This window comes from Parasteatoda tepidariorum, chromosome 1 (assembly GCF_982258835.1).
Source record: "Parasteatoda tepidariorum strain Cologne lab strain chromosome 1, Ptep-v5.0, whole genome shotgun sequence".
Taxonomy (NCBI): domain Eukaryota; kingdom Metazoa; phylum Arthropoda; class Arachnida; order Araneae; family Theridiidae; genus Parasteatoda; species Parasteatoda tepidariorum.
In genome coordinates, this window is record NC_141755.1 from 22,333,708 (window position 1) to 22,354,897 (window position 21,190).

At 31.0% G+C, this 21,190-nt stretch overlaps 1 protein-coding gene across 2 annotated transcripts in view; it reads left to right on the forward strand.

The window, feature by feature from the left end:
- Positions 1–21,190, forward strand: part of LOC107456337 (tyrosine-protein kinase transmembrane receptor Ror2) — a 239,832-nt gene that overhangs the window by 32,146 nt on the left and 186,496 nt on the right. The window lies entirely within an intron of this gene.

The following is a 21,190-nucleotide window of genomic DNA, read 5'->3' on the forward strand; positions in this document are numbered from 1 at the left end:
TTGTACACTAAGTTGTTTTTGAATAATTTGCGTTTTATTTAATAAAATTCAATAATTGTCACCTTATACCAACAATCAATCAATTCAATAATCATTCTGTAGACAATAATTCGATTCTAAACGAATGATTGCTTACACTTTTCTCTTTTTGTTCATTTCACTTTTTGTGTGGTCCGATATCTTAAGTAATTTGTTTTTTCAAATATATATTTCTTATTTCTAAAGAATCAGTCAAATTGTTCCGTTCCAAGTATATATTTTGCCATTTAAATTTACGTAGATCAAATTGATATAAAAATTTGTAAACCTTAAATTTCAAAATTTTTTTTGACCTTAGTTACGTTAATTAAGAATTTTTCATGGAATTTAAATTTTTTTTTCTTCATGGAATAATTTTTTGATAAGCGAGTATTGTAACAGTGATTTAAAATTTTTTCAATCTACTGATAAGTTCTCGAGTTACGGCGATATACACTAAAAGGGAAATTATCATTAAGGGGCCAACATTTTTTGATCGTTCTTTTTCCAAATTATTGTAACCATATTTTGAGGTTTTCAATGGGTACTTTATACTTGGTGAGTCAAGAATCCAAATTCGTACAAAAAAATTTTTATGTTTAGTCAACGAAGTACCTTTTTGTGACTTAAAATTAAAATATTGTTTGCATTAAATAACTACCATTTTTAAGATTTGAACCATTTAAATTGAATACTATTATGTGATAATTTTATCATTAGATTAAAAGTAATTACTATTGTTACTAAATTTTTTAGGCGTTCTACTTTTGTTTATTTTTTGTGCACTGTATTTTTTTTTAGTTCTCGGCCAAGATTGGCGAAGTTTTCTATTCATCAGAATGTTAAAAAAGGTAACATGTAATTTTTTGGATAAATAAATATTTTCCTACAATTAACTAACATGTGTTTTAAATCAATGCAGTATGTTATAAAACTTTAAAAGATAGATTGCTAGATACATTAATTCACAAGTATAATTTAATCGTAAGATAAGTCTACTTTGCTTTGAAGTATATTTTGTAAGGCTAATTTCAGTGGCATAACGACGTAGCAATTTACGTATCCTTGTTGACTAGCTAAGTTGTGTAAAAGAGCATCAGCACTTGAGGAGCGATTACGCTGATTTTGATAAGACAAGGATGGCCGTGTGCCAAAGATCTTCTGAATGCCGTGGGGAGAATGGGGCGAGGTCAGAACTTTTGATGTTGGACCTCTAAGACAAGTAGAGGGCGTTGAAAGGATTTATGGACATTCCCCGTCCTCATAAAGGATCAAAGAGCCCCATTGATTTTTCCTTATGAATTGGACGTGACGTCATTGAAAGTTGTTTTCGTTTTAAATCATTGCCTCATCAGTTATGGCTTAGAAAAATAACGTTGTTGGATGGCTTGAAATAGTGTTGAACAAGCAATATTGCATGTTTGTGTTTCATCGTCGGTTGGATTGAAAATTGCTGCATATTTTTCTTCGTCTGGAGTGTAATGGATATTATTAACTTGCGTGTTGAGTTTCTGATTGATTTGAATTTCTTACAATGGTCGCGTTCTCTGAATTTGCGAAAAAAAATTTAAATGTAGCTGGAGAATTCGGCGTGATAACACGCTAATTGTAAATCAACGGGATATTTGAGTATTTCATTTATTTCTTTATTTTATTGTATTTATTATTATTACTTTTTTGAGATCGATACTCATTTTTGGGATCTTGCAATAAAATATACGTTAATTGATAGCTGTTGTAAGAATTTAGTTCCAAGAAATACCTTAAAATTTTGACTACTGAGTCTGACTGTTTTTTTTTATTATTAATATTTGTTTTGTTATTATTAATATTGCATTATTTGTTTTTTTAAAAGAAATGTTATATTCTTTCCAGAGCCCAGCTTCAATTAAAGGCAGAAAGCCCGATTTTTACTTAGATATATGGACACATTCAAAAATTCTGGACTAAATAAATTATGGTAATAAGTACTGTCAACTAGCGTGTAGCATCCGTAAAATCCATTTTTACCTCAAAATTTTATTCCTTAATTTTTACAGTAATATTTTTTATAATTGCAATGATTTTTCAGTAAATACACTGTATATAAAAATTATGGTATATCAGTTTTTTTTTTTGTTCCGTAAAAGTTCATGGTAAAAAATTAGTTTTACCTTAAAGAGTACTGGCACCCTGAGTGCCGGTACTTTGTACTGTAATTTGATTCGGAATTTTTTACAGTGTAGCCTAGAAGTAAGTAAATTCAACAAAATTGCAACAAAATTAAAAAAAAAAAACAACAATTATTTAAACTTAGTTACCATTTTTTAATTATTTCTCATTATTGCATAAAAGGATAAATTTTAATTTTTAGCATTTTTTGTGTATTGTTGAGTATTTTTATAGTTTATGGTAAAAATAAAGATATTTATCTGTCATAAAACTGCCCGTAAGGTTACTTGAATAAAATTTCTTACCCCCTCTTAATATTTTTTATTGTAATTAAAATCTCTGACCAGTGAGGGTAAATTTACTTATAATTTTACATAAACAATTGGTTTTAAGTGATAGCATCTGTTGCTAATGTTGATAAAGATATTACAAGCTGAGTTTCCGAAGGGACCTGGGAATTTGGGCCTAGTTGGGGGTAGGGTATTCAGTTGGGTGCCAAAAGATAGTTTATTAAGTTATTTAATAGGCAGGGCTCGAAAAACAGCCCGTCCGCCCGTCCTCGACGGTCAAAAATTCTCCGCGGACAACGAATTTCTCGAATCCGACGTCCGCGCGGACGGCCATTTTCCCGTTAATGTTCGTGATACATTTTCAATTTTTGTTATCTTACAAGAGTCTTGTAAGTTACAAGGCAGCAAAATGACCCACAATGCAGCAACATACTGCGCATATATTGATGTTTTCTCTGTCTGGGAGTACGCTGCAGCGGTTGAAAGGGGCTTTGCAGCAATAAACTTACAAAAAAACACAATGCGTACTGGTCTTAAACAAGAAGCTTTAAAAGCAATTATGAGCATCTACCTAAATGGAAAACCCCTTTCAGATTTCTGTTCAGAAACCTCTGTAAATCATTGGCTTGATTGTGGAACTGGCAAACGTCATATTTGATTCATTTAAAAAACGCAGTACCCTCGGATAACTTGACATTCCAGATAACTTGACCCTTGTCATTTAAATTATTTCTTAAAAGAAATACTAGGTTACTATTAGTAACCTAGTATTTCTTTTATTACTGTATAATGTAATCCTAGTAACGACTAATTCATTGTGCATTTTATATAAAAGTTTGTATTAAATAGGAGAAAATTATATTTTTATTTATTTAAAAGCGACAGGTTAGTTTCAACGGAGGACGGGTGCACTGTTGGACAAGCCAAGCCGTCCTCGGGGACGGGTTTTTTCGAGCCCTGTTAATAGGTCTATTTTTATTTTTTTTTGATTTGACATGTATTTCACGAGTTATTTAATGGGTCTATTTTTGTTTCTTTTGATCTGACATGTATTTCACGAGTTATTAATAGGTCTATTTTTATTACTTTTGATCTGATTCGGAATTCACGAGTTATTTAATAGATCTATTTTTATCACTTTTGATCTGACATGTATTTCACGAGTTATTTATTAGGTCTATTTTTATTTATTTTTTTTTTATCTGATATCGATTTCACGAGTATTTTCTGTTTTCAAAAATTTTTATGCCACCTTCATTTTGTAAGGTCAGAATTCACTATAAACTACAGTGTAACAACCATTTTGTAAAGTTGGGGGAATTTTTTCTTAAAAATTCAATTGGTATCATTTAAAATATTTCTTAGGAAAGTACGTCGCGCGTGTATTGTTCAATTTTTAATCCGAAGTGTAGATAGATTGGGTTGTTAGATTTCCGATAGTTTCCATGCTCTTTGGATACCCCTGTACGTAGTTGCTGTCTTTGTCATGAAACTGACTATCGCGTGCTGCTTCATTCTCGACAATAATTTAATGAAAAGATAAATGTCCCGTACTTCCTTTATCCAATTATTTGTTAAATTATGGTAAAGAATTTGTCTCATACATTTGTTTCATACATTGTGTATGTATACATATATATTGGAATTTTGAAAAATGATAACAAGTAATCAAAATATATGATTACAGGTAATCATGATTGCATCGAATTCTAGTTATCAGATCAGAGATGCCAACTTGCTCCGCTTTGAAAGAGAAAAACTATTTTCTTGTGGTAACGAAATATTAGTTATGTTTAGTTTAGTATTTCACATTTGAAGTAAATTTCCGATACTACATATCAAGAGTTCAAATTGTCATACGAAATGCCACTTTTAGCAGTTATGTCGTAGTGACACTTTGAAAGAAAGGGCTTTATTACCCTTATTCTACAAATTTTACTGCGAGATGCTGACTGGCCTGCAAGGTGTTCTTAATTACAAATTTAACTGCGTATTGCTTCGTACTCCCTGTACATTTTCCTACACGCATTCGTAATTTCAAGTTAGAAAGTTTTATACGCTTTGCGCAGTAAAAAAAAAAGTAACTTAAAAGTTAACAACCTAAACAACAAAGTATTGCTTACGATTTTTTTTTTTCAATTTAGAGAAATTTAGAAATAAAAATACGTAACAGGTATAAAACCTTTTAATGGCACACTTTATCCATTCACTCCTGTCTAAACTTCATTAAAATCTTGACACATTGATTGATCATTCATTTTTAAAAATAAAAGCATGATTTTGCAACGGATATTTTATTGTATGATGGCATTATTTGTCATGCCATATCTATCATCCCGTTATAAATTGGAGAATTTATCGATTTTTGTTTGAAATCATTTTATTTCACTTGGTATTTATTTTGCCTCAATGTAAAAAAAAGTCATAATCTTAAAAAGAGAAATTCCATTTTTTGAGACAACAGAGAGGATAGAGATACAGAATAGCATCCAGATTGATAGAAGGGATGAGTGAAGAGAATACCAAATTTTCCCTTTTCTCAAAAATTTCTTTTTTTCCTCCTTGGCGAAATAAAAATGCATAAAAACGCCTTCATTCCAACAGGCTTGAAAGAAAGCCTTTTCATTTTTTTCTTCCATTTTTATACCTTAAAAAAAAAACCCTTCCTCATTTAGATGGGGGAAAAAAGTAACATAAAACCCTTTATTTACCCTCTCAACAGTATGAATGAACCATTGACGTTGGGTAGGTACATGGTGAAAATGGATGGATATAGGGGAAAGTAAGGGTCCACGGACGAGGGTGATCATTGTAAAATAAAAGCTTTTTCTCTTCAGCCAATGCATTATGGGAAGATGCACGTAAGCTGCAAGATGTTCCATTGTTTTGTATTTTAAGTTCAATGCTGAAGAGAGATAATAGTGTTGTCTTTGCTTGCTGAGTGAAGTGGTGTTAAAATTTGTATAAACTGAAGCCCCTAGTCATTACAAGTTTTAAGCATTCGCAATGTACTACATATTTTAAAAGTTCTTTTCTTAAATTTCTTTGTTTATAAGAAATGTCTAATATATAGGGTAGATTGTTGATATCTTGGGCCTTTTATTTCTACAGAATGTTGTAATTCAAATAACATATTATTAGAAATACATTATACGTTTTACCTGATTAAAAACGTCATTCGCTTCAACTTCAACAATATATAAATAGCAAATTACAGTCTACATGTTTCCAGCTCTTCAAAAATCGGTGCCCAATTTCAAGACTTGCCAGAAGTGAATGAGAATAAACAAACGTAAAGTTGCCAGCGAAAAATTTAAAAATAAAGGTTGGAAACAAAGCTAGAAAAACCCCTGTAGCCGAAAGAGAGAAAAAATTAGAAAAACATAACACGAAAAACCACATTGACCGAGAGAGGCAAATCAAGGTAAAATGCATTTCCATTCGCTATGAAGAGGTGGTGAAGAACTATTGTCGATACAAAGGAATAGCATTAATATGAATAAAACAAGATTCCAGGGTATCAAGATGAGCTGATGTGACTGAAGTGGAACCCAAGATTCCAACAATGAGTGGAAGCAATTAAAGATTTCTCGAATTCTTGATAACGGACATATCTATCATGTTCTTTAAGTATAAATTTAAAGGCGTTTAATTTGTTCGAATGTTAAAGAAATTTGTTTGAATCCCTTTGTTGAATATAAATGCCGCAGCGATTATCTAAGCTAATAGGAATTTTAAGGCTCTTATGAAATTTGATTTTGTTGCCAGGCCAAAAAAGGACTTAAAAACCAAATCGGGAAAGGGTACTAGCAATTAAATTTTTGCAATTTCTAAGCTCTTGAAACATATCAACTGTTATTTACTATTTATATATTTTATGTAAACGAATACTGACATTTTTTGTGCCTTTACTGTCATTGTACATTTTTTTGTAAAGACAGAAATATAGGACCATGGTACAACAGTTGTACGTGATTACAGCTAATCCCTCATATTTTGAGGGTCAAAAAAGAGCTTTATTTAAAGTTATTAAGTTTTTGTGTCTGACTTCGTAACTTAAAATATCGTCTGTAGAAATTAATTTGCATATTTATGGTTGAGTGTTTGAACTATAAAGATTGAGATCTTAGAAATATTAGATCGCTTTTTTTTTGCTCTGTTCAATTCTATCCATATTTTTTTTTTTTAACATAATTTTTGTTATGAATAAGATTAGTTATAAGTGATTAATTTATCCTTTCTTATAAATTATAAATAATTGTATAAATACCTTGCATAGGTTTTAAGAATAAATTTTAAAAACTATTATTTTTAATGAGTTTAGATTATAGTTATGCAAAACATTAGATTTGTTTGACACTAGAATGTTCTCATAATTAGATGCATTTGATTCCGAATTTGTCTGTGCCTTTATTCTTTTAAATTCTTTGATGACATAAAACCTCTTTTGAGTGATTTATTGCGCTTACTTCACACTTTGTTTTGAATTTTGTCGTTACGTGTTTTATTCTATTATCTCTAAATTTTTTTCCTTCCACATTTGTATTATACCATACCATTGTATGTACCGTTTTTAGTTTGGCGGCATATTAATTGTGTGTGTATATATATAATATAAAAAGTGGAACATTAAAAATTGAAGAGGTAAAGAAATAAAACACATGTAATTCACGGCGCCAAGTTGATTTTATTTTGTAGCTTGTCGCTGTTGTGGCTTGGAATTATATGTTTCATTTGTTTATTTTTAGAAAAAAGTAAACATAAATTTTTAAAAAAAGTTTTAGATTACTGCTTCAAAAATAGTATATTAAACTTTTATAACTTCACCATCCTAGACACGCGCACAGGCAATGTTTTGTTTATTCAGTCAGTTGCTTTTCCACTTTTTCCTCTAGATTTTGAGGAAAAATTATTCGCTGAAAATTTTAATCTCCTGAGATGCGAGTTTTAAATAAAGGCAGAGTATGTCGTTTTTACTTAGAAATATGTGGCTTAGAAGAAAATAAGCTCATAAATGCGAAAAATGTTTTTTAAAAAATAAAATTTAATGTATTAAACTTAATTAACTTATTTTATCTATTAAAACATTGAAAATGATACATTTAAATTTATCATTTTTAAATATCAAATCAATAAATGCATTTTTTGCATATTTTGGGATATTTTTATAGCTTATTTCGTCACAAAATCTTCTTAATACATGAAAACTTTTTCTTCCTAACAAAATCCACTCTTCCAATATAGTTAGATATTTATTTGCCATATAAGTGTCCAAAATATAACTTTAATATCTTATAATTTTTCATTGTTGCTAAAAACTACGGCTAGTGAGAGGTTAATAGTTAGTATAATAGTTACGGTTATTGTTAGGATCTAGCTACATTATTACATTGACAATTGACATGATTATTAACCAAAATACTGTCATTTTATTAAAAAAACAGCAATTTACATACAACAATTTACGGTGATCGGCAAATTTATTTTGCGTTTTATTATTTTTTTCAAACTTCCATACATAAAATAATAAAATTATCTTTCACTTCAAAACAAATTCAAACTCAAATCCTCTAAAATGAGAAATAAAATTGAAAATATCTGAATATGTCTCACGATTAGTAAATTAGCAGTAAAATAGTGTTTGCATTTATATATATCATTGTACGATAATTGACTTTTAAAAGAAAATCTCTACCTTCTGTTTATAAAATAATATCTTATATTCAGAATTTTTACGACCACTAATCGAGATCTTTCGAAGATATAACGGTATCACTTGTTCGAAAATAGCCTTCTATCGAATCTTCAATATCCCAGGCACGAACACAGGAAATATTTATTTATTTATTCACTCAGTTGCTATAAACTCTTTTCAACAAGGATTTAACAAAGCATTATTTGATCACAATTTTAAAACGAAATCTCAATCACTTCAAAACAAATTCAAACTCTAATCCCATAAAACGAGAAATAAAACTGAAAGTATCCGAAATATATCTCGCGATATTTATTAAACAAACAATAATACCGTCATTGAGATGGAATAGAGAAAGTGGAAGGAGAAGCGGATGAATACTGGATCGATAAATAGTTTTTAGAAGAAATCCAAGAACTCCCAATTATTTAAAAGAGAAACGAAAAACTCCGATCACGAAACCCGTTGTCGTTATTTCTTTTCTTCCATCAAATAAATGCATTTATTCTATTTTATTTTTACAGCAAAATCGAAATGAAAGAAGGAAAAATAAAAAAAATAGTAAATAACATAGTTTTCGCTTTTATTGTGTTTCTGGGAGCGATTAATACTTGAAGAACTGAAACTGAAAAAAATCTAACAAAACTGTCTATTTCGGTAACCATTTTCTTCCTTTGAAGGACAAGGCCAGGATTTATCGGTTCGATTATACGAACACACTAGGAAAGAGAATCTCATTACAGAGACACACCAAAGGGGCCTCCTCGAGAATTGAAGGTGATACGTTTTTCTTCGTCGACAAATATTGGGACTTGGCGAGGATTAAAAATTCCACTTTTCCGTATCTTTGAGGGATTGAGCTGGAGAAAAATGCGAGGAATTCTTCAATTTATGCATACAGGAGACGGGAGAAATTAATTTTACAAAAGAGGAAAATTTTTGATTGTGGTTGGAAGGCCTGTTCGTTGTATAGATATTTATTTCGGGGCAATGAGATATTAAAGAATGAAGACTTTCTGATTATTTTTATGAAAATAAATTTAATTTCCTTGTTGCAGGAAATAAATATTCTGCAAATATGGCTTTTTAAAAAAGTAGACAGGAATTTAATATCTGGTAATTACGATATAAAGATAGGAATCATAAACAATTGCAAAATTCGGTGCCTTAAGCTGATGTCGTTTGTTTGCGGACTAGATGATTATTTAATCGGAAATCATATTGATCCCGCAGTGAACTGATCATAAAGACACGGTTCCTAGTAAAACACCGAAGTTAAGCATCACTGACTGCGGTCTGTAAACGGGTGGATGACCACTTTGGTCAGTCTGCGTAGGGACCGAGGGTGAGCAGTATTGGTCTTTTGCTTTAACTGTTCGTCAGTAAAGTGCTCGAAATCGCGCGCAGGTCGTCGGGCTGTCAAAGCAGAGGAGTCATCCCTTCTGCAGAGGATAGAAAGTGCGATGGCATGTCTTCGGATCATCCTCAGGGATGTTTCCCAGACCGTCGCCAATAGCCCATTGTGCAGCTCTAGTGCAATGTAAATAAAGTATCTACCTACCTGAAATCATATTGAATTAATTGGTTTTATTGGTTATTGGAATTAATTGGTTATAATTGGTTTTATTATGACCTTTAATCTTTTAAATGAATATTTTGTATCGGTGATAGGATTATACTGACGGTTATAGGATCAAAGTAAGCTGCTCCAATCGTAGGGGCCGGATTTAAGCTTGGCGGGGTTCTCAGCTATTAAAGGTAGCGGAAATTTTATGACTGTCCAGTGGCTTATTTTTATCAATGACAACTTTTTAAAACGTATGACCAATTTTTTTTAAAAACTGACATTTTGAAACTATTAATAAAGCTTTATTAATTAAGCATATATTTTGAAGCATTTCTCAAAATATGGTAAACAGTACTAAGGTTCATTTCCAATAAGAAAAAAAAAGTGTTAAGAAACAAACGTGAAATAAAGTAATTTTGAGAATATTATAAAATATTCATAATGTTATGTTTGTGCATTTTTGACGTGAAAAACGGCGATCGGGAGACGACTAGCTCACAATTTTTAATTTTTTTTATCGTGATTTGTAGTACTTAGTCGCCCTTTAGCCAGTGACAATCGTTAATTTTGCCTTACACAGTGGGCTACATTATTTCCGTTTTCCATGCACCAGCAGCAAATTGTCATTTTTTCGGCGCGTTTTTTAACATTAATAGTATTGGTAATATTTCTTGGTTGTTTAATATATTATTTTAAAACACTTAACTACAGTTAAGAATTTACAACGACACCTCCACAATGTAAAAAGTTGAAAAGATCCCTTGCCCAATTTTTTATAACAGAAATGGAAAGAGGACAACTTTCATCCAGCCAATGTCATAAATGCAAAAGTGCTTGTTGCAATTTTTTCTCTGGTAAAATTTAGTCCCAGGCATTTTGAAAACCAAAACCAAAGAATTATCGGAAGTATTGATTTAACAAATTCGTGATATTTTTTTTTCTATAACAAAGTGTCTTCCAGAAAACCAAAGAATTATCGGAAGTATTGATTTAACAAATTCGTGATATTTTTTTTTCTATAACAAAGTGTCTTCCAGTAAACCAAAGAATTATCGGAAGTATTGATTTAACAAATTCGTGATATATTTTTTTTTCTATAACAAAGTGTGTTATGACTATTGTTGTTATTATATTATTATTTTATTTCCAATACTCAGTGGATGTTTCTGCATCCAAATGAATGAGAAATATCTTGCCGTGAACTGTTAAGTTTCTGGGTAATGGCATTGAAATAATGGAGCCACACAAATCCGCTTTTATTGAAGAAGCTTTACTTATCGAAGCACTCAGGAAAGAGAATTTCTCGAAAAGGGATTTACAACCTGTATCAGAATAGGCCTTGAATGATGATTTCTGGGTAGCTGTAGACCGCTCATTATTGAATGGGATGTTTGGAACAGAGAGAGGGAAAAGTAATTCGGGAGCTTGGTTTCAATTACTGTAACGAGATCGGACATTATTCCGGTCAGTGCTGCTGACCACCATATCCTGCTGCACATGAAGGTTTTCCGTCCTCACTCCCACCCCTCTCCAATTGAATTGTAAACCTGGAAATCTTTTACTGACTGTGGCAGTTCTAAATAAGACAAGACTGTGTTAATCCTGCACTTTTCCCGAACCCTAACAATTATTTAAATATAGAACTGTGGTAATTATTTGCAACTTGATTTTGTATTTAATTAATTAGGTAGGCTTCAATTTTTGAATCATATGCATCTTTTAAGCTTTTTATTAGGCTTCCCTATATGATTGCTGTTATATTAGCATGAGTATTCGGCATTTTATGGCATAAGTAATTAGGTTTTAATTATTGAATCGAATGTAATTTTTTGACCTTTCATTAGAGTTTTCTACAGGATTGCTATTCAATATAGAGAACTTAATATAATGAGTATTTAGTATTTGATGGTTCAAGTAATTAGGCTTCAATTATTAAATCGAGATTAGCTTTTTGTTCTTTTACTATAGCAGAAGTATTAGTTCAGCATTAGACTTAAGACATCAAAATCGCCCGTATATTCGAGGTTTCCTTTAAAAACTAAATAAAAAATTGTCCAGAAAAGTTACGCGAGGAAATAAAAGTTTAATGAGGGAAAAGTGGAAATATGAAGCAAATTTTGTTGAAGAGTTTCATAGGTAAAGAATTCTGAACACAAAAGGAAATCAAAAGATTTCTAAAGAATACACTTTCGTGAAATTTTTTAAAACGAATTAATACTTAAATTTTGTTTCGCGCAAAATTATATCTGTGATATGAATTTTATCTTAAAATTACATTGCAACAGTAAAGGTCAAATTTAAAAAAAACATTGATGGAGTATTGCGACTTTTTTACGTAAGCGCGGCAGGAGATTTATAAATTGCTTAGTTTTGCTGACAAGGGGGGAGAAGAAAACCAAAATTACCAAAAATATTATTACGTAATATTTGAAAGACTTCTTATGGAACGAAATGAAACTTTTAGATCTGTAGCTAGACTTCTTCGCTTGTAAGCTGCTTGAGCAAGATAGCTTGAACACTGAAATATTTAGTTTTTGACGGTTTAAGCAATTGGGCTTCGATTGCCAAATGGACTAACTTATTGACCTTTTATTAGGCTTCTTTACCCGAATGCTATGCGAACAAAGGAACTTGGTAACAAATATATTTTGTTACTTTATGATGCAAGTACCATACTTCATATACTTACAAGTAATTAGTTAGGTTTCAGTTAATAAATCTATTATAACTTTAAATACTTGCTATGGTACAAGTTATTTTTTAAGCCTAAATTATTGAGTCGATATAACTTTTTAGCCTTTTACTAGACTTCTCTGTGTAATTGCTATTTACTTATGACAACTTTATGTCAAAAGGATTAGATATTTTATTGTCAAAGCAATTCTGTAGTAGGTACAAGCAATTACTTAAGCTTAAATTATTGAATGTTATGCAGCTGTAACTTAAAGACCTTTTACAATTAGTTTTACTCAAGTTATTCAAAAGATTGTAATGCACCATGAAAAATTGAGGCTCTATGACAGGGGTCGCCAAACTTTTTTGATTATCGATTATATAATTTATATAATATATAAATTATATAATCGATATAATTTATATATTATATAAATATATCGATATCGATATATTTATATATTATATAAATATATCGATATAATATATCGATATATATAAATATAAATGCTTATATAATTTTTCGAAATCTCCATCGACCCCCGCAAAAGTAATTTTCTGTTAATTAAAATAAAACTCTATTAGATACTATGTTTGTACATTTATTTTATGATTTTAAACATTTATTAAAGTAATAGTACATTATGTAACAATAGTTTTATGAAAAATATATTAATATTGAAATTTAAATACCTTATTATTAAATAATAAGTAATTATGCATAAGTAGATAATATAATAGGTAAAGTAACTAAAGATTTACTGCTTCTTGATCAATAAGATGGGTGGGCCTGGTGTTTTTTTGCAAGGTTCGCTATATTGGGTTCAAAATTGGTCAATTTTAATTTTCGTCAAAATTGGTCAATTTTGTAATTTTCGTAAAAAAAAAATACAAAGTGTGCTATAGTTTTGTCGCGGGCTGTACTAATCCATATCATTAATGCTTACCTTCTTTTTTGTGCATTGATAATTAAAATTGATATCTAAACCAAACGAATGGTTTTATCGAAACAATAACTAACTATCCAAAACTATAAAAGTTTTAATAATGACACTGCAAATATTCAACACAGTTTGCAAAGATAGTTGAAACTGCGTATGATATTTGCATTTGTAACGTCAATGCTCGTCACACGTGACATTTGGACAAGCGCATATATGCATATGACTTATAAACTGCGCTGAGTTCGTGCCACTGTGCGGTGGTACGTACATACTTGTTTCACCCCAATAAATATACGTTTATTAATTTATGTTTTATAAAGAAACTGATATTGTCAATTATAAAAAAAATTCACAAATTTTACATACTTAATTAGGTATGTGTGATTTGCGTATTGAGAACTGTTTCTTTTTTCGACCCACAACTGACCCTTCCGATTCGGATCGACCCCCAATCGCCCCCCTGTCTCAGATCGACCCCTGCTTTTGTTAAATAGACCCTTGGGGGTCTATATAGACCACTTTGGCGACCTCTGCTCTATGATGACATTAATCACCGTACTTTATTTTTGTTTGGTTAGTTCTGTTATTTTATTAACGATGTATTTTTTCTTTTTCTTTGGCATGTTTTGTTAACCCTAGATAACTTAAATCAGTGTTAATCTATAACTATTCATTCGACTAATAGACGACGACTTAAAAACAAGCATTTCCTTTATTTATTTCAAACAAAGTTTACTTAAAAAGAATATTGGTATGATATTTCATTTGAAAAATAGAAGTATGGTAAAAATTTTCGTTTGCTCTCTTGTTAAGAATACTCGCCACAAATAGCCTTGTTTCTCACGTATTTTGTCATTCTGCATTTCTTAGATAGGCAGAAAGTACAAATTCTACATTTGTTTGCCACATTTATAGTCATGTCTTATGTGGGAGTTTCAACATTAAAAATATCTTCAATGCTTCTTTTGATCGGAAATGAACATTCTATTTGTTAGACAACGATTACAGCAAATCTCGGAAAGTAACAAGTGTACTACTGTGCTAATCACCTTCGTGTAACCCATTTTACCAGCTACGAAGGTACTGTGAGTGTAAGCGCAACATGAACCTTTCGAAAGTGCATAATTCATTGATCGTTAATCTATTTGACAGATGTTTAATTATCTAGGGTTAACTTAATCAGTTATTGCACTATCAATGTGTTTTGAAACCTAAGCATAATAAATATGTTCCAATGTTGTGTGTTTTAATTATAACCAATGCTATATTTTATTACATATTTAACATTTAATAATTCTCGAACTACATATTGCATGAGGATTTTTTTTATTCCATGGATCTCCCTATACATTTTTCTATACACGTATGTAATTTCAACTTTCTAAGACCTATAGTTTTTGCGCAGCAAAACAAAATGGAACGTGAAGTCGAACACCCAAAACAACAGCCATGGGATTTTTTTAATATTGATAGAATTTCCATTAGCGATCGTGTGATATGTAAATTAGTTTCTCCTGCCATTTCCCTTCATTTCGGTTTCAATTGTGTTTAATGTAATGAAATTTGCTTATATTAACTGTTGTGTAAATAACTCTAATAATAGGGGAATTAGAGATTCGGCTGAAGCTTAAATACAGTTGTTTATTATAATTTAATTGAATCGTTTCTGATTGTTATGGAAATTGAATGGTGAATAAAATTTGCAGTAATGGATGACGAACAGAAAATATAATAAATTTTATGAACTTGTTTTAACTTCTTTATAAAATGATTTTGAAATACAGTTGGAGTGTTCGAAAAACAAAACACATTTTTTTTTTATAAAATGAAATTTTAAACCTGGTTGTAATTTCAATACATATTTGGAAATAGCTTAAAGTTTTAAATTAAAAAAATAAATATAAGGTATATTTGGAGATCAAACCTGTTTGATGTGTATAACTCCGATGAGAACAAAAGGAGCATTTTTCCTCTACAGACAAATCTAAGAATGATTTTGGTGCTTAGGATCGCCCTTCTTTGATCTTAAAAGTAAGAGACCGTAATTTCTCCTTTTTGTTCGTACACAGTAACAGTTCACAGAATCATCATTTTGGCAGGGGTCCTGTTTCCTCGCGATTTTGATTCGTTATATTTTATTTTATAATCGGCATTGAACAGCCGACGGAATTCTGAGTTTACGACTATCGATGTTCACCTCCGTAGCCTTGTAATTCTTGAACCTAAACCAGAAGACAGTGGAAGCATTGAGAAAAACTAGCCTTCGTGGAGAACTTTTTGACGGAACTAACCCGTATTTGCGTTACATGGAGAGGTAAACAACAAAAATCTTTTACAGTTGGCCTGACGACAAGGGGACTCTAACCAATGATTAATCTGCCACTGAGAATATTTTACGTCAGACTGTGGTCGATGCGAGCCGGGAACAGAATTCGAATCCACCAGCCATTGCTGGGATTCGAACCTGGGTCACCTCATTCGGAGACGAACGCTCTCCGCAGCTAAATTAATTTTTTTTTTGCTTATTAACAAGTCTAGTAGTATGATGTCTCAGTCTTGACCCAAAGTTACCCTCTTTCGCTAACGGTCTTTTTCCCTCTACTTGATTATAGATAAGTGCTAAGTCTGACTACCGTGTCTGTAATTTTGGTTCAAATTCAGCAATTTTTATTTCTTCCTTCTCAGTAATGAACAATGCTACACTTATATGCTATTGTGAGTATTCTATCGACAGAAACTCATGCAGTTGCACGCATTTAAACGAAGCCGAAATTATTCGTTTTCAACTCAATTGCAAACATGGTTTTGAACTCAAATGCAAGCTCGAACATATGAATTAAAACTTCTGTCGTTCCCATCGGTTTCGTAAAAACTACACTCAATAGCGGGATTGGAAGCATTATCTGAAACCGAATATCATTGTCTAATTTTCATTGAATATTTAGAATTCAAAGCGAAAACTATTTTTATCAAATACTATTGATTGAGCCGCGATGGCTCAAGGGATAGAGCGTTCGCCTTCCAATGAGGTGAACCGGGATTCGATCCCGGCGATGGCTGGTCGATACGGATTTCGCATCTGGCTTGCACCGACCACAGTGCTGGCGTGAAATATCCTCAGTGGTAGACGGATCATGGGTTAGAGTCTTCTTGCCGTCAGGCTAACCGTGGGAGGTTCTCGTGGTCTTCCTCTCCATGTAACGCAAATGCGGGTTAGTTCCATCAAAAAGTTCTCATCGAAGACAAATTTCTCCCAACCCTTGATCCAGGAGCTCCCTTGTCTTCTGAATTGGTTCAAAATTACAAGGCTACGCTGTTGAACATTAGTAGGCGTAAACTAAAAAATTGGGTCGGCTGTTCAACAACGGTTATAAAAACAAGTACTATTGATTCTTTTAACTTTTAAAGATTCGTTTGTTTTAACGAATTGTTGGTGATGTTCCTCTAAGTTCTCGCGAACGAAAATAAAAAGTATGAATGACTTAAACTTGATGCAAAGCTTTAGCTTTAAATTATGCGGATTAGATTATTCTGAACTTTAAGAAGAACAAATATCCTATGTATTGAAAAAAATATTAACTTTTTATAAAAATGTCAATTTGGAGAGTTTTTTTTTAAAATGGATGACAATGAGAATTCTCGAATGAATAATTTTGTTGTTTTTATTTTTCTATTAGCTCTAACAAGCACTGTTTGAACAGTTTTTCAAATATTAAATCATAAATGATTTCCCTTTTCACTAAACTTGTGTTTTTCATACATTTTGCGCCATGATCATAGGAAGTCATCATTGAAGGTGCGATGAGGTTAACTTATGGAGCTTCATCGTCATGCGTAGCCTGCCAACTCAAAGTAAATCTAAATATTTTCGCTAAGAAGCGTTTTTCATGCATCGACTGAGCTTTTGAAGATCAGCCTTAAAGCTTTGTAGTGAAGAAAGAAAAAAACTAATTATTCTATTTGATGCTGCAGTAAATACCGTAACTTTCCCACCGAAATCAGTAAAATTTAATCTAATTAATTCTTGATTTTCTTTTTTAATTGTTGCTGATCCTCATTCCAAGAGATTTCAACATATCTTCTGATTATATAAATGTGCTAGCGTTTTGTATTGCAAAATTTACCTTTTTCTTTGAAAGATTATAAAGAGCCCCCGGTTGCTAATTTACAATCCAACGCCCTTTAACAACTCTCTTTCTCTCTCTGTTTTAGAGATTTTCCTCGCTGCTGTAGTGGGTCGCAATTATAATGCAAGCTATTAATTTTTTTCCCAAGTTTTCCTTTGAGTACCCTCTTTTCTTTCCACTCAGAAATCAGTAAAATTTAATCTAAATAATCCTTTGATTTCCCTTTATAATTGACGTTAGGAATCCGTATTCTAAGAAACTATATATCTCTTTTCTAGTGTTATATCTTTGAAACATTACCTTCGACTTAGTTCCACATGCATTGCTAACTTCACTTTCTCTCTGGGAATGATTATAATGAGTCCCCCCCAGTTTAAAGGGAGGGGGTGGAAGTGGTAATATTCCAAAGGCTTTTACCTTTCCTATCGACTTCTCCATTATTCTGTGTCGGCGTGGGTGTTTGGGATTTGATTCCTGGATATGCATCGTTTGGTTAGTTGAGAAAGAAAATTGCGAGGGATGTTCCATTTGGGAATGAGTTAGTGTCGTCCTTGTAAAGGATTATTGTGATATAGAGTTCCCTATTTTGATCTTTTCCCCTTTTTTCGTTGGATTGAAGGGTATTGAAAATGTTGGAGAAGGTTTATTATGGAATTGAATATGAAAAGAAGTTCTATAGAGTTGATAGTTTGAAGTGTTTTCGAATGCGATCCATTGCTTCCTGTTGCATTGTTTTGCCAAATAAAATTTCGTTTATTTGATGCGTGGATTGAAAATAGCATTTTCCGAGTAAAAAATTAGGAAATCGTCCAACACATTGAACTTTGAAGTTTATATTTGTAAACATCGTTTTGTTGTTTCGTTATTTATGAATTTGGTAATTTTATTTTGAATTCAAAAGTTCGACGAGATATACTGATGCAATTTTATTTATAAGTTTCGCAATTTCTTTTATTACTGGCACTTCATTTAAATAATTTCATAAAAAATTATCCAAACTGTCAAAAAAAATAATGTTTTCTTGTTTTGATATAAATATAATCACAAACTTCAGAAAGTGCAACTGTTTTAAAATATTTAAACTCTAGGAACCCCTGTGACCCTTACACGGAACTCCAAGGTTCCTTGAAACATCATTTGGGAATCGCTGGTTAAAAGAATTTTTTGTTTTTAAAATGATTATTATTTCTTGAGTAAACAAAAGAGTTTTTGTTGGTTCGCTTCTTAGACCTGGCAGTCAATTCCATATTGAAATGTGGGCCAGTTCCTAAATGGTTGAATGAAGGGAATTATTAGAGAAAAAGTAGAAAATGTGTTTAAAATCCGATATGAATACCTGAAGTTAACCCCCCCCCCCGGGAGGTGAGCCTTACTTAGTTTTCTGAATTGTCACATAGTTGAATTTAGATTTCTGAGTAGAGGAGGGGAAATTAAATGGAGAAGAAACTTAACTTTTACTAGGTAAGTGAGGTATGCATTTTTTACGTTAAATTGAATAAGACGAAAACCAAGTGGATAGGATCACCAATATTAACTATTTAGTCGGTATTGTGTATGCAAAGTACAAACTTCGTCGTAACACCAATTTACGCATTTGACATTCCTATGTAAACAAGTAGTGTAAGCCATGTTTTTTTTCCTTGTATGCTGTATAGAATGAAACCAAAAGGACTAATAATTAAGAAATCATAGAACTTTTTTTGCAATAAAAGTGTAGTTTTGTACTTAAACCTACGCATCTGACATTGCCCAGACAAGCGATGTATATATATATATATATATATATATATATATATATATATATATATATATATATATATATATATAATTTTTTTGCGATATCGACACGTATAAAGAATAATTTTTATGTTAAGATAATAATTCTTTATTCAGAAATATCGCATTAAATTATACCAATAGATGTGTCTCGAGGAAGACTATTGGTTTTTTCCCATTTATTGTTTTCTTTTTTATATTATATTATTTTATTATTTGTGTTATATATATATATATATATATATATATATATATATATATATATATATATATATATATATATATATATATAGTGTATACTATTATATTCCCTCTTTTTTTCGGATATAATCGTATGAGCTGATAATGAGATTATATCTTTTTTTTCCCCTTTTAAATTTTTTAAAAATCTTTTTCCATATATATATATATATATGTGTGTGTGTGTGTGTGTGTCTCATTTCTTCTCCTCTATGAATTCAATATGGTAGCAATAACTCTACTCGGGTGTGGAACTAACTTCAAACCTTTACAACTTATACAACAATTACAAGCTTTCCTTTTATTATTTCCTTACTAAACTGTCATTTTTTGTGACACGGGAACTGGTTTATTAAGATGTATCATCATTTTAGTAGCTTCGCTCTAGCTTGTCTTACTTGAGATTTTTTTCAAGTGTTGTTAATGTATTTTTTCCTCCTTCATTTGAGCAGGAACTTTGTTTTTGCGTTACATTTTTGTCAACTCAATAATATATTTCAAAGCATATGCGAAGTTTATATTTTTCTTAGCATATTTTGTAGTGAAATTATATTTGCTTCCATTTTGATTAAATAAAATTTTCGCCACAAGTTAAATTAGAACATTAAACATTTGTAAATTTTTCATTTTCTAGCATGAAATAAAAATTTATAAGACGACGAAAGACGATGGAAAACTTTTTTTTTTTTTTTAAATGAGGGAACATTCAATAATTGGCGTGTATTATACAGGGTTAGGAAGGAAAAAAAAAGTTTTTTCTTGTTTAAAATATGTTTAATTTTTTTTTAAATTAAAAGAACTTTATTTTAAACCACATTTGTTTTAAGAATTTTAAAACAAATGATTTATTTAGAACAGGGGTTTCCAACTTACATGAGGCCGGGGGCCGCAATTAAAACACCAGTCAAATGGCGGGCCGCAACTTTATCAAAATTTTATATAGGACTCTTTTATGTTTGAAGGTACATTAAATATTACTGTCAGATTTTTATGAAATTGTACAAAATAAATGTATCAAATTACAAATTAAAACAAGAAGCAGATTTTTAACTGCATGCAGGATTAATTTTGTATTTGAATAAATATTTTCTTTCATGCAAAACTTGAGAAAAAACTTTTTTCCTACTGTTTGTTAAATTTCACAGAAACGAAGAAATTAGCTTTTTTTTCAAACGAAAGAAAAGTATTTTAAACCCATATAGATTTTTTACGAAAATTGTCTGCAAAAAATGACAACTAATATATTTTAGTTCGCGGGCCACAAAAGAAGGCTTCGCTGGCTGGATGCGGCCTGCGAGTCGCCAGTTGGTAACCACTGATTTAGAGTTTTGAATATTGTGGCAAGCTTTGCTGTCTTAGCAACACCCAAAATGATACTTTATTTTACTCTATACACTGTGGCAAAAAAAATAGAAATAAAAAATAAATAAATAAATTAATTAATAAGTAATTAGATAAGTAAATAAAATCTCTTTGTGGATAACTTTTGATCATTTACAAACTCATTTGCGTACAACATTTTGCTCATTTACGTTATTTACAAAAATATAGATGTTGTAAAGGGGCCGTTCAAAAAGTACGTACACAAAAATGGAGAAATTTTAAACCCTTCCCCCCCCCCTTTGTACATTACCGTACATAAGGTCTTACATTTTATTAGTCTACCCCCCTTTTTCATAAAAATTAAAATAATTATGTTTTAAATAAAA